We start from the raw sequence: 14,557 nt of genomic DNA on the forward strand, positions 1-14,557 counted from the left end.
CAGACATTTATTAAACCTGAAATTTCTCAACACTCAAAGATTGAACCACAAATGTTATTGCTTGCTTAATTAAACAAAATTTCCCATTTTTATTTGGCCCTATACAGGATTTCTATATGTCCAAAATGTCAGCTAGAAGAAATTCATGAGAACAGCATATTATTTCCCTTAGAGAGGGGTGGGTATGTTTTCAGTTGTTTGCTATGGCTACAAAATGTTATTGTCTTTGGGAGATGTTTATTATTAATGTTCTTATTCAAAGAGAAAAAAGGAATATACAGGGATATCTTATAGGAACAGGAAAAAGATAGATTATTGAATCTACTCAACTTAGGATTTTATTTGCTATTCTCAAATAAGGTTAATTTTAACTCTGGTATAGGATTGTGCATATTGATGCCAAAATAGGTCTATTTTTTTATACATTGGTGTAAGTTTTAGTATATTGAAACAATTTCATGGTTACTTCCAATACTTTTAAACTGTTATTAAAAACTGATTAGGGTATTAAGTAATGCAAGTTATTTGCTAGTTATTGAACTCATATTCATGTCAGACACTAGTCTTTTATCACAGGAGTATATATCCTAGGTTTAACAGATAGATAAGATTTTATAGACAGATCTATTTATTTTATTAAGATAGGTAGTCTTCAAAAACTTCAGAGACCAACAGATTATGGCAGTTAAATATATTTTTATTATTTTGAAGATTCTTTGACAATGAGACAGGTAGCCCTGGCAGCCCGTCTGCCTAAAAGAAGATAATGAGCATCAAAGTACTTCAATATGGAGATGGCCACTTGGGTAAAGAAAATATCCTCACTTCTTTACTGACAAATTCTCTCAAAAATGGGCAAGCTAATGCAGGCCAAGTCAATGTAATACACTGCCAAGACAGGGTAAGCAAGTCCTAAATAATTCCTGCTTCACTTATATGTCTGTCAAATATTCTGAGCCAGAAAGCTGAAGATGATGCTCCAACTTTATAAAGAGTTGTGGGTGACCGTTCAGGCAGCAAACTATTTCTGATATTTTTTATTTTATTTATTTTTGGAAGCTGCTAACATGCAATTCCTATATACTCAAGTAAGTAATGTTACTCCTTCTCAAGTCTTTGATGGGTTAAAGACCAAATACTTGTAGTGCCACATTTAGGATTAAGTTGTTTAAAAGTTAAGAAATCCTTTCATATAGGTAATACCAATAAGGATACAATTTAATTTAGGTATAGAACTTTTAACTTGTCAAGATAGATACGATAATCAGACACTTTCTCCTAAGTTCCTAAATACACATGAACTAGACATTGCTCATGTAGATTTTACCTAACAGTTTTCATAATTTCATAATTATTATTGCATTGAAAGAAAAGGAGCATTTTGTTGGACTTAAAGGGTAAAATGTTGGTATATTGTTCTTTTGAAATGTATACACCTTACTCACATTCATTCAAATGCTGATTTCTATCCCCCAACTTTTGGAATCAATTATTATTGCATTTCATAAACAAGCCAAAATAAAAAATAGCCACATGTGCAAAGGGAGGAGCCAGAGAACAGAAAAGAGGGGAAAAGACAGAGTGCAGGAAATGAGTGGGAGGAAAAGAGGGTGAGGATAGAGCTAGGAGAGTGGTGCTGGGAGGGGAACTAGGAAATACATGGAGAATGAAGAACTAAGATTTCATAAATAGCAAGTATAATGGGTATAATCTAAATGTTAGGAAGCTATGGGGGCTTGGAATTTTAGGAGGGAGTAATTATTGCCTAGCATTGTTTTCTAGGTTAACTAAATAAACCCAGTCTCTGTGTGGTGATTTGTTTATACACATTTTTTTTACTATTTACAGCTAGCTTTCCTAAAGATAATTAGTAGTAAATATTAATCTCACATACAACACTTTCAAGCAGTTTGAAGGATTGGTCAGTTAACACCCTAACAAGGAACATCAAAAATGAGGGGTAACATGAGGAAGGCTGGTTTTTGGAGCTCTGGATGCCTAAGGAAAAAATAATGCTTCCTGATGACTGTTAAATAATAATACCTTTGTGATGTCATACCATTGTGATGCAGTCACATCATTGTGATGTCATAATAGTATTGTTATGTCATAATACGATTGTGATGTCATAATATAATTGTGATGTCATAATAGCATTGCAATGTCATATTATTGTGATGTCCTAATAACTTTGTGAATCTAGTCCATTGTGGAGTCATAAATAGAATTGTGATGTCATAATAACTTTGTGATGAAATATCATTGTGTTTTATTAATAACATTGAAATGTCTAACAATTGAGATGTCATAATAGCATTGTGATGTCATATCATTGTGAACTCATAACACCATTGTGTTGACATATTAGCATTGTGCTGTCATGATAAAATTGTGATGTCATGATAGTACTGTAATGTTATAATAGCATTGGCATGTCATAATATCATTGTGATGATATAACACCATTGTAATATCATAATAGCTTTGTGATATCATCATAATAACATTGGGATGTCATAATAACAGTGATGTTATAATATCGTTTTGATTTTATAATACCATTGTGAGGTCATATTAGCATTGTGAAGTCATAATAGCATTGTGATGTTGTAATACCATTGTTAGGTTGTGTCATTTTGATGTCATAAAAGCATTTAGATGTTATATGATTGTGATTTCTTAATACAATTTTTTAAGTCATAAAATAAGGCTGTGATAATGGCCTTGGATGTCATAACATTATGATGTCATAGTATTGTGATGTCATATAGCATTGTGTAGTCATAACAGCATTGTATTGTCATAATAGCATTTTGATGTTTGAATAGCATTGTGATGTCATAATATCACTGTGATGTCAAAATTCTATTGTGATGTCTTACCATAATCATGTTGCTATGCCATTGTGATGTCATAATTGCATGGTGATGTGATAATAGCTTTGTGCTGTCATAATAGTTTTGTGATGTCATAATTGTAGTGTGTAGTCATAGTAGCATTATGATTTCATATCATTGTGATATCCTAATACCAATGTGAACTCATACCTTTATGAAGTCATATTAGCATTGAGATGTCTTAATACCATTCTGATGTCAAAATACTATTGTGATATCATAATAGCATTTTCAGCTCATAATGCCAGTGATATGTCAAAATTCCATTGTGATGTCATACGCGATCATGTTATAATAGCATATTGTGATATCATAGTAGCATTGTGATATCATAATAGCTTTGTGATGTCATGTCATTGTGATGTAATTATAGCATTGTGATGTCATATTACAATTGTGATGTCACATTGGCATTGGGATGCTCTAACATTGTGAAGTCATAAAACCATTGTGATTTCATAACATTGTGATGTCTTAGTAGCATTGAGGTGACAACGAAAGTGATGTCATTATAGCATTTTGATGTCATACCACTATGATGTTATAATAGCATTGTGGTGTCATAATACCGTTGTGTAATGATAATACTCATGTGATGCCAGGATATCATTGTGGTGTCATAATTGCATTGTTATGTTATATTATTATTGTGATGTTATAATTCTATTGTGATATCATGCCATATGAAAACATAATAGCAGATGTCCTAGTACTTTGTGAAGTCATAATAGCACTGAGATGTCATGAAACCATTAAGAAGACATAACATGAGATGTCATAATAAAATTGTGATATCATAATCTAATTGAGATGTCATAAAAGTATTGTGATGTCATATCATTGTGTTATCAGGATCCTCTTGATATGTAATATTTTTGTCATGTCAAAATACCATTGTGATGTCATTATAGCATTGTAAAATCCTAAAACCACTTGTATATCATACCATTTTGAAGACATAATTCCACTGAGATGTCATAACACCATTGGGATGTCATACCATACTCATGTTTTAATAGCTTTGAGATGTCATATTACCATTGTGACTTCATAATAGCATTTTGAGATCATAATGCCATTGTGCTGTTATAACACAATCATGTCATAATAACATTTCAGTATCATACTATTGTGATATCATAATATCATTGTTATGTCATAATAACATTGTGATGCCATAATAGCATTGTGAAGTCTTAATACCACTGTGATGTCATAATAGCTCTGTGAAATAATACCTTTCTGACGTCATACCATTGTCATGACATTATAGTATTGTAATGTCATAATTGAATTGTTATTATGACATTATAGTATTGTTATGTCATAATAGCATTGCGTTGCCATATGACCAATGTGATGTCGTAATAGCATTGTGATGTCGTCATAGCATTGTAATGTTGTCATACCATTGTTGGTATAATATTTGTTTGACATGTATACACTTCACCCTTGTTCATTCAAATGCTTATTTCTACCACTCCACTCTCTGGTTTCAAACTGGTTATTGAATTGTGACACTTTTTCTGAGCATCCTCTCTCAACTTTGTATAAACAAGCCAAACAAAGCAACTAGCCACAATGTTAAATGATGGGAAGAGCCAGAGGGCAGGAGATGAATGAGAGGAGCCAGAGAGCAGGAAATGAGTGGGAGGAGAGAGGGCAAGGGAGCAGAGCTTGGCAAGCACAGCTGGAGGAAAGATCTTGGAAGAGCTTGGAGAGAATGAACAAAACCTAAGACTTCACAAAAAGCAAGCATAATGGGTAAAATCTAAATGTTAGGAAACTATGAGAGCTTGAAGCTTTAGGAGGGAGTAACTATTGAACAGCATTGTGTTCAAAGTTAAAAAAATAAACCCAGTCTCTGTGTAGTGAATTGGTTATACAGCTGTTTAGAATTAACAGCAAGCATTAATAGAAGATAAACCAATAGTATAACAGATCTCATCAGGAGTAGCTGCATTGTCATCTTCTGTGGCCTGGTAAGGCTGCTCCACCCCTCATGGGGAGGTGATCAAAGAGCAGGCCAATCAGTTCATGTCAGAGACAGTCCCTCTTCCCATTACTATGGACCCACTTGGAGACTGTACTGCCATGGGCTACATCTGTGCAGGGGTTCTAGGTTATCTCCATGAATAGTCCTTGGATGGAGTATGAGTCTCTGGGAAGTTCCCTATGTTCAAATTTTCTTGTTCTGTTGTTCTCCTTGTGGAGTTCCTGTCCTCTTCTGATATTACTATTTCCCACTTTTTTCCTAAGATTCCTTGCATGCTGCCTAACAGTTGGCCATAAGTCTCAGCATCTGCTTTGATAGTCTGCAGGGCAGAGCCTTTTAGAGATCCTCTGTGGCAGAATCCTGACGTGTTTCCTGTTTTCTCCAACCTCTGATATCCATCCTCTTTCCCTGTCTGGGTGGGGATTGAGCATTTTAGTCAGAGTCGTCCCACTTCATTAGTTTATTTAGATGTACAGATTTTAGTAGGTTTATCCTATATTATATGTATATATGAGTGAGTCATAATAGCATTGTGATGTCACAATAGTATTGGGATGTCATAATACCATTGAAATATCATGACAATATTGTTATGTCATCATACCATGGTGATGTCATAATACCATTGGGAGCTCATCATAGCATTGTGATGTCATACAATTGTGATGTCATAATACCATTGTGATATCATGATACCCTTGTGATATCATAAAATGATTGTGATGAGATAATAGTATTTTGAGGTCATAATGCCATTGAGAATTTAAAATAGCATTGTGATGTCATATCACAATGATGTTGCCATAGCATTGTGATCTAATAATACAATTATGATATGATAACAATAATGTGATATCATGATAGCATTGTGATGTCAAAATTGCATTATGATATATTATTATTGTAATGTTATCATATGTTGACATAATAGCATTATGATAATATATAGCATTGTGATGGCATAATTCTATCTTGATGTCCTAATATCAATGTGATGTCATACTAGCATATTGGGGTCATAACCCCATTGTGATGTTATAAAAGCTTTGTGATGTCAAAATTCTATTCTGCTGTCATACTAGGTGATTTTATTAATGACCTCTTGAAATAAATTTATGACATTATTACTGAACTAAAAGTCTTAGACAGCAACTGTCATCTCTAGGTTGTGTGCTTTCAGCTGCCCACATTGAGGCATATAGGGCTGCTCACCACTTCTCTCAAGCAAGCTGTGTCCTACACAGTGGTCAGTGAGGAACCCTCCTGATCCTGGGGTTTACAGTTATACCTGGGTCTTCAGGACAGAGAAATGGTTCCATACTATATGATTAAGACACAAGAGCAGCTGTGAGTACTTCAGTGGTGCTCCAGACAAATCCTCTAAACATGGTTTTAGTACCAGGACTGCTTGTTCAGTGTAATCTTTTCTCCATTTTCATAGTCATTGTATAAGATGTAAACATATTTTTACTATGTGGGAATTTCATATAATATATATTATACTTCTTTTCCATTGCTCCCATGTTCAAATTTCTACCCATGTTTAACATTATTTTTTTCTTTAAAATACATCAATTGAAGAATGTGTTTTTCATATACACATTTGAGTATGAACAGAGTTCCAGTGCCAACTCCTTTGAAGAAAACTTTAAGTTCATCATTGCTGCACCCTAGCACCATCCCCAAGAAGAAGCCATCAGTCCTGAAGAACTCTATACATCATCACCTTGATCACAGTTTTTCCTATTATTTATTTATTACAATTTGTTCATTTTGTATCCCCTCTGCTGCCCCCTCCGTCTTCTACTTCCAGTACAACCAACCATCCTTCTTCTATCCCTATGTCCTTTTTCTATTTCCCTTATAAGGGAGGGCCTCCTTACCCTTATACCTGACCCTAGCTTATCAGGTCTCATCAAGGCTAGCTGCATCATCTTCTCTGCAGCCTGATTCTCAGGGCATTGTTATCCTTGTGTCCTCAAATGCCTCTACTTATGACACTCTTCCTGCCTCCTCTCCTGCATGATTCTAGAGCTCTGAGGGGAGGTAGAATTCCCTAGGGAAATGCCATTAAGGGCTGAGTGATTTAAGGTCTCTCTCTGCATAATATCAGACTGTGGTTTTCTGAATGTAGTCTCCTGGATGAAGAAGGAAGCATCTCAGTGGATGCAAGAACATGGCAAAGAACTATCAGTTGAAGGCACAGAGCAACATATTTTGTAACAACAGCATCTTTTGCTTGAAAATTTCCATAGGATGTCCTGTTCCAACAACTCAATTAACTGTCATCAGTCCCCATAATGGAAGAATGGTTTGGTCACAATGCATGCCCTATTGGAACTTTTTACCCCCACTCTAAGGAGACATCCTAATAAATGAATATATACCATATTTGTATTTCTACATTTATTTACTTCACCCAGGATGATTTTCCCTTATTCCATCTATTTGCTTGAAAATATCATGATGTTTGCTTAAAACTACTCTGTTCTCAAAATATTACACATTTTCCCCAACGTAGTTTGTAAGTTATGTTCTTGAGAACTTGGAAGCTGCTGGGACTTTAATCATTGTATTGAATGACAATCTACCTGGATAACTATGATCTTTTAGATTAGAAGTCCCTCCATCTTCTTCCACTTCCTGGTGATTTGAATTGCAATATCTCATTGAAGTTCTCTATTTCTGAATCTGTCACTCCAGCACGTTCTCTCTCTGTCTGTCTCAGTCTCCCTCTCTTAGCCTGCCGCTTGTGGTTCAGTATGAAAAGGTCTCAGTTCTGCTGAAGGACTACAACAATATAACTGCTTAATGACATGATATCATGGATGGACTCTTTAAAAAATATAAGCAAGGTCCCAATTAAAAGCTTTGTTTCAAAGAGTTGGCTTGGTGAGGGAACATTTTCACAGTAAGTAATTCACTGACTGAGGACATATCTGTGCATTTAACAAATAATAATGGAATCTGTGATAATGGGAAACTCACATGTCAAGGACACGTGATTTTATTAGTGACCACTTGAAAGAAATATGTGACACTTTTCCTGAACTAAATGTCTTTGGGACAGGAATTGTCATCTCTGGTTTTGTGCTTTCAGCTGCCCATATTGAGGCATGTAGGGCGGCTCAACCTTTCTCTCAAGCAAGGTGTCCAAGTGGTCATTTCAATAACTGGCTCCTGAAACTCTTACTGGCTTTCACCTATTTCATGACATCATCCTGCCTGCCATCCAATCAGTGCCTGAGAGCATCTTGAGGTTTTCATGGAAATGGGTAAATGAACTTTCCTCACTGTCCAGTATATCTGATTTTGTGCAAACTTGATTCATTTTTGTGAAACCCAACAAGCTTTTATCCTCATCCTTTAATCCAGACCCCACACTTTACTCCTGTTTACCTCTGTGGAAATGTCAAGTAGGAAATGAATGTTTAATGTTTATTGAATTGGATGGCTTCCTAAGTAGGGAAGGATCAAACTGATGTGGAATTAAGGGGATCATACCGAATGAGAAAGTGGTCTTGTTGTCTTGTGTCTGAAATTTCTTAGGGTTATGACTTTGAACAGAGCAGTTAGTGGCAAACTGACTAAATGTACCTTCACATTCTTATTGATATAATTGGCTGGCAGGGTCTTGGGTTCCCTGGGACATTGAGACTTTAAGAGCAGAAAAAAGAGAAGGTAACCTGACAGTCCTGTGGGCTAGTCTAACAGGGTCTACCTGAAAGAGGTAGTGTAAATGGGGGGACAGAGACTGGAATAATGGTGATAAGACAGATTCCTGTTTAAGTCTCAGTATATTGAACATACGAAGAACACTTATAAAGCAAAGGGTATTGCCATGGACCGGCCCAGTTGGGCTCCCATCGTCCGCAGGAGAACAAGGCTTTGGAGAGGAAGACATGGTTTAGGAAAAGAATTGACAGACAGAGACACCTTGATGGTTTTGACTCTGCTGCAACTTTACTGAAGTCAAGCTAGTATTTTTATACTGATCTCACAAGGAAGCACCTTAAAATTGGCATGCTTTCCAGAACATTCAGACTTTTACCAAGGATACAAAGTTTATGTTTTAACATAGGGCAGTGCCCACAAGAAATCTTTGCCTAGAAACTTTCTGATCAACGCAAATAAGAAACAAAAACCTCAAACCATGGTTTCATTATCACTGACTAGTGAAGAGGAAAGTCAGGAGATGTAATAGTCCTCTGAGCCAAGTCGAATACCTGCCAAAGTCTAAACACACCTTTGTCAACCATCCTCCCTTATGTCCTGCTAAAGATTTATGATCTTTTCTAGGAACAAGGCACTGAAGGGAGGGGGAAACTCCCGCCAGCTGAACCTCTCATGCTATTATTTCTTAAGAAGGAGCCTATTATTTTTCCACTATTCTTATAATGCCTATTGATACTGAAGCTAATGTATTACTTTTCTTAAATTTATTCCTATTACATATTATTTTTATTAAAACCTTTAACAATCTACTAATAATAAATTTCTTTATGAAGTTAGTTGTGCTGTTTCAGGTGTCACAGAGAAAGATCAAATAATTCATTATTCCAGCCCCAGAGCCACAACTGAAGAAGCGTAGAAATCTCAGAACATGTCTCTTTACCAAGTGGGATGAGTTTGCCAGAGACCTTCCAGGGGGCTTATTTCCAGAGAAATCATATCCCCCACCTTGTAGCTTATGCTACTATGGCGACACTGGCGTGGGTGTAACAGGGTATAAGCAATATTTTTTTGCACAGAAGCAACATATCTCTGCCACCTGGCAAGGCACCCAGGAATTCACTCCAGGTTACATTAAGTTTTCTGTCTTTTTCCCAAGATTGTAGAAAGCTTGCAATATACTTCTCAGGCTTAGAACAGCCCACTTGCAGAGACTGCCAAGGACAGTCTGTGAGACATGTAATTTAGATAAAGACAGCATCTAGCAAGGCCAGGAGGCAGAATTCCAATTATATATAATATATATTACACTCCTTTTCTATTGCTCCCAGATACAAATCAATTTCCTACCCATGTGTCACACTGTTTTTTCTTTCTTTTTTTTCTTTAAAATGCATCAGTTCAAGTATATGTTGTTCATATACTCATTGGAACATGATCAGAGTCTCAGTGTCAAGTCCCTTCAAGAAAACTGAGTTCATCCATGCCATTCCCTGGCACCACCCACAAGAAGAAGCCATCAGTTCTGAAGAGCTCTATACTTCATCCTCTTGATCACAGTTTTCTTATGTGTATATTAAGATTTGTTCACTTTGAATCACCTATGCTGCTCCCTACCTTTTCTCCTTCCAATTCTATGCACCCTCCTTTCCTACCTCTATTCCCTTTCTCTAGTTCCATGATTGGGGAGGATCTCTTCCTCCTTCTATCTGACCATAGCTGATAATGTCTCATCTAGACTCACTGAATTACCTACCTCTGAGTTCTGATTCTCAGGTTATTGTTCTCTTTGTGTCTTCAATTCTCTCTACTGTGACAGTCTCTATTCCTCTTCTCCTGCAGGTTTCCCAGAGTTCTGAGGGGAGAGAGAATTTCCTAGCAAAATCCCATTTTGGGCTGGCTGTTTTAAGGTTTCTCTCTGCACAATGTCAGACTGTGGGTCTCTATATGCATTGCCATTTGATGCAGAAGGAAGTATCTATGTGGATCCATGGGTAAATACATTGAGTGCTGTGTGTTTTAAGGTCTCTCTCTGCTAATATTGGACTGTGGTTCTCTATATGTAATCCCATTTGATGTAGACTAGGCATCTTTGTGGATACAAGAACATGGCACTGATTTATCAGTTGAGGGCCCTGAGCAACATATTTTAATAACAACATCCTGGGTTGCATTGAAATTTCTGTAGAATGCTCTGGCACAAACTCAATTAACTGCCACCCAATCACCCTAGTGGAAGATTGGTTTGGACACAATAGATGGAATTTTGGAGCTTTATCCCCAAATATTAGGAGACTTCCTAATAAGTGAATACATAACATATTTGTCTTTCTGAATTTTAGAAACTTCACCCCAAATGATTTTTCATGTTTCCATCCATTTGCCTGAAAATATTTTCTTGTCATTTTCTTAACTGAAGAATATGCTGTTGTGGAAATATTCCATATTTTCTCCAAAAGAGATTGTCAGTTCTGTTCTTTAGTCCTTGGAAGTTCCTGGGATTTTAATCATTGTATTGAATGACAACCTAGAAGGATAACTATGTTCTTTTAGCCTAGAAGTCCTTCTATCTTCTTCCACTTCCTGCAATATCCATGTGAAGCTCATCTGTTTACATGTTGAGACTCTGTTAAGGAAATGTCTTGGAAATATTAGGAGGTATGGCCTGCATAGATAGTATAATTCCTGTTGTAATTATAAAATATGTGGGTGTGCTTTGAGGTTGATATGCCAATGAAAGTGAACAGAATGGATTCTGTGACTCTCTGTCTCTCTCACTTTATATCATTGTTTCTGTTTTTCTTGGTCTATTTCTGAATCTGTCTCTCTATTTCTTTTTCTTTCTATTTTAGCCTCCCTCTCTCTTCATTGCTGCATATGGTTCAGTTCTGATCTCAGTTCTGCTGATGGACTACAAGAAGATGACTGAATGCACATGTGACATCCTGAATGGTCCTTGTAAACATATAAGCAAGGTCCTATTTAAATGCTTTTTGTTAAAAGTGTTACCTTGGTCAGAGAATATTTTCCCACTAGGTAATTCACTTTTTGAGGACATATCTGTACATTTAACAAATAATAATGGAATCTGTGATAATAAGGTCACATCAAGGACACTTGACTTTATTAATGACCACTTATAGAAATATATGACACTTTTCTTCAATTAAGAAAAAAGTGGAAGTTGAAGACAGCTTTTAGCAGCGTTCACTGTAATGGATTCTGCTTTTTCTGTCTCTGGGCAGAAATGGGAGGGGATACCACTGACGGTGACAGAAGTGGGGGGTTCCATCTTATGAAGCCACCTCATATCTGATCAGAAAGTGTTGGGTCACTCCTGTAACCTCCACGCCATTACTGCATCAGCAGGCCTATCATAGTAGGTACAGTCATCACTGTAGCTTGAGTGGCTCACACCTGGATGAGGCTGATGTTTACTTTTGACACCTGGTAGCAGGAACAAAGGAAGTGATAACCCTGGGTTGTACTTTCAGGTGTTCAGATTGAGGCATGTAGGGCTGCTCAGCCTTTCTCTCAAGCAGGCAGTCCACTTGGCCCTTTTAATAATTAGCTCCTGAAATTCTTGCTGGCTTTCACCTGTTTCATGACATCATTCTCCCTCTCAGCCAATCATCACCTGAGAGAATCTTGAGGTTTCCATGGAGATGGATCTTTCTTCAATATCCAGTATCTCTGGTCCTGTGCACACGTGACTTTTTCTTATGAAACCTAACAAGCTTTTATCTCATCCCTTTATCCTGATCACACACCTTCATTCCTGTTTATTTCTGTGACAATATCAGGTGAGAAATTAAACTTAAACAATTATTATATTGGACAGCTTCCTAAGTAGGGAAGCTTCAAAGAAATGTGGGATTAAGTAGAATGTACCTAATGACAAAGTGATCTACTACTGTCATGTTGGATCTGAAATTTCCTAGGTTGTGACATAATTGAGCAATTATTCCTGTACTCACTAAATGTACCTTCACATTCTTACTGATATAATAGGGTGGCAGCATCTAGGTTTTTCTGAGTTATTGAGTATTCAAGCAGGGGAAAGTGAAGGAAACCACACAATTTCTGGGACATGTTTGCCTGAAACAGTGAAAGATCTATCAGTGTAAAATAATTGAAGAGCAATATTATTTCAGAGCTGGTGTTGTTCCACAGTAGTGTCACCAAATCTATGAGCATGGATGCTTTGGCTGATCTTGCTGGATTGGCAGCTGTGTCATACTCATTGGTCAGTGAACAATCCTCCTGGTTCTGGTGTTTAGAGTTAAAATTCTGCCCTCAGGATAGAGAAATGGGTCCATGTTATATGCCTAGGACATAAGAGCAGCAGTGTATTCTGCTGTGGTTCTCCTGAAAAACTTTCTAAACATTGTATTAGTGCCAGGACTGTTTGTTCAGATATGCTACGTTAGCTCATGGGGATTGACATAGCTGGGTAATCACTAGTTCATGGTTAGGATTCTCTGCTACATAATAAGTTCCTGGAAAGCATGCCTAACAAAGTCAAACTCTGCCCACCTATAGCAGAATATTTTCTCCATGTTAAAAGTCATTATAAAATTTGTCAACATATTATTTTTATTGATTATGTGGGAATTTCATGTCTTTTACATTACAGTTCTTTTCCATGGCTTTCAGCTTTAAATTCCTGCTTATGTGTCAAACTAAATATTTATATTTAAAATAGATCAATTGAAATGTATGTTGTTCATATAGTCATTGGAACATGAACAGATTCTCAGAGCAAAGTCCCTAAAAATCAAACAAACAAACAACAACAACAAAAAACAAACAAACAAAAAAAAACAAAACTGAGTTCATCCATTCCACACCCTGGTACCACCCCGAAGGAGAAGCCATCAGGCCTGAAGAGCCTTATACTTCATCACTGTGATCACAGAGAAAATATTCTCTGACCAAGGTAACACTTTTAACAAAAAGCATTTAAATAATATTTAGTATTATTAAATATTATTTAATAATATAATAAATATTAATAAATATTTATTAATTATTATTAGTTTACACTGTATCCCTTCTGCTGCCCCATCCCTCCTCTCTTTCCAGTGCCACAGTCTCTCCATCTTCTACCCATATGCTTTCTCTTTTTTTCCCTGAGAGGAAATTTCCTCACCCTTCTATCTGACCATAGCTTATCAGCTCTCATCAAGGCTGGCTGCTTGTTCTTCTTCTGTGGCCTAATTTTCAGGGCATTGTTCTCCTTGTGTCTTCAATTCCATCTACTTGTGATACTGTTACTGCCTCCTCTCCTGCAGGCTTCCCAGAGCTCTGAGGGAAGGGAGAATTTCATAGTGAAATCCCATTTAGAGCTGGGTGTTTTTAAGTCTCTGCATAATATCAGAGTGTGGTTCTCTGTATGCAATCCCATTTCATGAATGAAGCACCCTGTGGATCCAAGAACATGGCACTGATCTATCGGTTGAGAGTAGAGAGCAACATATTTTAATAACAGCAGCCTGGGTTGCTTGAAAATTTCTGTAGGATGCCCTGGCACAACATCTGAATTAACAGCCATCCAGTCCCCCTAGTGGAACACTGGTTTGGTGACAATACATGGCCTATTGGAACGTTATACCCCACTATTAAGAGACCACCTAAAAAGTAAATACATACCATATTTGTCTTTCTGCTTTATACTTACTTCACCAAGGATCATTTTTCCTGGTTCCATCCATTTGCCTGAAATATCTTGATGCCATTGTCTTAGCAGAATAATACTCTGTAATGGAAAATTCCATATTTTCAATAAAGTTTTTCAGTCCTGTTCTTTAGAGTTTAGAAGTTGTTTGGACTATGTCATTGTTTTTTATGACAAACTGTGAGGATAACTATGTTCTTTTAGCCTAGAAGTCCCTCCATCTTCTTTGACTTTCTGATGATTTTAATTGCAAAGTCTCCTTAAAGCTTCTCTATTTACATATGGAGTTCCCCAGTAATAAATGGCAGGGAAGGG

The sequence above is a fragment of the Meriones unguiculatus genome, assembly GCF_030254825.1.
Source record: "Meriones unguiculatus strain TT.TT164.6M chromosome Y unlocalized genomic scaffold, Bangor_MerUng_6.1 ChrY_unordered_Scaffold_25, whole genome shotgun sequence".
Taxonomy (NCBI): domain Eukaryota; kingdom Metazoa; phylum Chordata; class Mammalia; order Rodentia; family Muridae; genus Meriones; species Meriones unguiculatus.